A 3,375-nucleotide genomic window follows, 5' to 3' on the forward strand; every position below is an offset into this window, starting at 1 on the left:
TTTTTTTGCTTGCAGTGGCTTTACTTTAGTCTGGCTTTATCTGTCACCTGAAAACTGACTTCGCTCTGACTTAAGTTGGGAATAATTTGATCTAGAAGCTGTGCTTGTCTGTTTTTGTTGTTGAAGCTCTCTCCTGGGACAGGAGAGAAGGTTGCTTTGTGCTGTAGCTCCTTGGGCTCTCCCACTGGACTGGGTTGGTGTGAGAAGCTGCAGCACAAAGAACTGTGCTGGTCACAGAGGGCACTTGCCTGGTTCCCCTCAGATTTTAGGGGAGGGAATCTTGGGCACCTCCAGGGCTTTGCAGAGGCCTGTCCCTCGTGAGCTGCTCTGGGGCTGCAGAAAGGTTCAGCTCCACTGTGCCTAGGAGCCCTCAGCAGGGATTGTGGTGCAAGAGTCGGGATTGAAACTTGTCGTTCGCCCGTCCCCCCTCCCATTGAGGCCCAGCAGGCACCACAACCCCTTCCCCACCTCGGCCTAGAATTAACCCTGTCTGTGCCTTGCGAGCACCTGCCTTCGCTGCAGGGAGGTGAAGCGGGAGCTCTGGGCTCCCAGGGGCAGAGGAGGGAGGGACGTGCCAGGGCCCAGAGAGGACGATGCTGCCTCAGGGGCTGTGCTGGAGCTAACCCTGATCCCGGGGCTGAGTTCTGGCCAGAGGTGGGTGAGCCGCGGAGAACTTTGCTGAGGATGTGCCCAAGGCGGTTCCTGGGGGCCGGGAAGGAGAGGATCCCCTGCTCCATCCTGGTGCCTGCTCTGCCTGCCGAGGCTCAAGGACTCACAGAAAGACTCCGGACGCGGTGCTGGACCCATGGCCGGCTTTAATGTCTCCTGTCTGAGGGGCCGAGCCCGTCCCCGGCTGCCTCTTCCCTCTGCGGGCACCACGCCGGGCTCTCTCCTCCTGGCAAAGGGCCTGGAGTCGCCTTGGAACAGCTTCCTCCCCCGGCCAGCCCTGCGGGACCCTTCCCGGCTCCTCCCGGCTCCTCTCAGCCCGCCGGGCAGTGTTCCGGCCCCGGGCCCCGCGGCGCCTCCCGCCGAGCTGTGCCGCGGGCCCGCGGGCCTTCGGGAGGGAGCGAGAGCACAGCCAGCCCCCGGGGCGACGAGAGCGCTGCAATAAGTTAATTTTTAAAGAGTCTGATGGCCGGGGGCTCCCGTGCGGGGCAGCCGAGCGTCCTGCGGGCCCCAGGGCTGGATCCAGGCGGGTGCTGAGCCCCGGCCGCGGCCCGGCCCAACGAGTGTCCGCGGCCCGAGCGGTCCCTGACCCATCACCGGGTCCATCCACCGGGCTGGGGCGGGCTGGAATGGGATGGGAGCCCCGCTCCGCCAAGCGGACCTACTTGAGGAAGACGAGCAGGAAGAAGGTGGAGACGATGAGCACGAGGATGCCGGCGGCGAAGCCGAGGCGCAGGTTCTCCATGGAGGCCAGCGGGGGCTGCGTGTCCAGCAGCAGCCCCCGGCCCAGCAGCCCCAACACAAAGGCGTGGGGGGCCTCGGAGCCGCGGCGGAGGCCGCAGGGGGACACCGAGCTGCTCACGGCAAACACGGGGGCGTGGGACGAGCACAGCGCGGCCACGGAGCGTGATGAGCCCTGGCCGGGGTCCGGGGGGGCACCGCCGCCGTTCTCCGGCTGCTGCTCCCCCCGCGGGGTCCCCGGGTCCGCGGTCACCGCCGGGGCCAGCTCGGGCAGCAGCGTCACCATCCTGCAGAAGGGGCAGCTGACGAAGGCCACGGTGGCGGCGCGACACACGAGCCTGCGGAGGCAGCGCTGGCACAGCGAGTGGCCGCAGGGCAGCTGCTGCGGGCCGCCCCCGGCACCCCAGTACGCCTCGTAGCAGATGCCGCACTCCCGGCCGGGCTCGGGCCCCGCTGCCATCGCGCTCCGCGGGCACGGCTCGGCCCGGCCGCTTTTGAAGGCGGGGGGCGGCGATGGCCGAGCCCGGGGAGGGCTGAGGGGGCCGGGGCGGCCGCCCCCCCTGAACTTCAGCCTGGCCCCAGGGTGCTCGGCGAGCGCTGGAGCGGCACAGGGAACGCTCCACCTCCACCGCAGAGCTGCTGCCCCTAAACACCTGCAGCTCCTTCCCTTTTCCCCTTCCAAATCCATCATACTCTTGGCGCTTCCCAAGCACGGTTTCCATCACTGTTAATGAACTTTAGGACCGGCTGAGCACTGGGTACAGCAGCCCCGTCGCGCACCCATTTCCCACCGGCCCTGGGGTCTGTTTGTCACCCGGCGCAGGAGGTGGCCCTGGCCCCTGGCACGGCCACCTCGGGGCTCCAGGGATGGACGGGGCTGCAGCCCCCGACTGCCCGGCACTGCTGGGGCTGGGTGGGGCCCAAGAGTGCTTTTAAAATTATTATTTTACTTTTTCCCGCAGTCTCAGAAAGTGCCCGGAGTCCTGGCTCCAGCTGCTTTGTGTGACCCGTGGCTGAGCGGGGCTGTCCCTGCAGCTCGTGGGGCCGTGCTGGCCCTGGCGATGAAGGCAGCCCGGCACTGCCGACGCTCCGGGAAGCGCTGGCCCCTCTTTACGGGCACTGTCCCCGAGCGGAGCTTGCCCTGAGCTCCTGTCACCCTTCGCCACCCCCGGCACGGCTCGGCGGTCACCGGACGGGATGGAGGGGGCGCTGGGATGGGGGCAGAGGGGATGGAAGGGGTGTTGCAGCATCGCTGCTGCTGGCCGGGTGTCGGGGCAGCCCTCGGGACTCTCCTCGCTCTCCGGCCGGACCCGTGTGAGTGCCCCGGGGAAGGGGGCGCAGGGGGGGCTTCTTGAGGGGCTGGATGCCCTCTCCCTGCTCCTCCCTCAGGCCAGGGCTTGTGACTCCCTCCTCCTCCCCGACCCCAGGGAATGCCGAGGGAGAGGGAGGGTGCTCCACGACCCTTCCTGCCCTCATTCCTGCCCTCCCCAGGGCTCCCCTTTATCCCCAGCACCAGCTGCTCCCGGTGCAGCCCCTTGCCCCTCCCCATAGGACCCGCCTGCTCTGATGGGCAGCAGCAGCAAAACGTGAAAACAGAGACTGGAAAAACATCCCCAGGGTGTTCTCAAGGCACCGGCCCTGGTGCTGTGGCACGTCCCCAGGACACTGGTGGCACTGGGCACGGGCCACCTCCACGAGGCCACACACGTGTCCCACAGGGATGTTCTGCATGGGGCAGCTCATGTGAGGCAACCCAAGCGTAGGGTCCAAGGTCTCCCCTGCCTGGACATCCCTGGGGCAGCTCCACAATGAGCAACACCCTGGGTGAAGACCCAGAGCCTCAAATCCTTCTCTGACACGAAGAAGAGAAGGAGGAGGTGACACTGGGACAGCCAGGCATGGGGTGGTGTCCCTGTCCCTGCTCCAGCCATCGTCCCTGCAGAAAGAAAGAGGCAGCAAACACCCCCA

This window comes from Pyrgilauda ruficollis, unplaced genomic scaffold (assembly GCF_017590135.1).
Source record: "Pyrgilauda ruficollis isolate IOZ18807 unplaced genomic scaffold, ASM1759013v1 scaffold34, whole genome shotgun sequence".
NCBI lineage: Eukaryota > Metazoa > Chordata > Aves > Passeriformes > Passeridae > Pyrgilauda > Pyrgilauda ruficollis.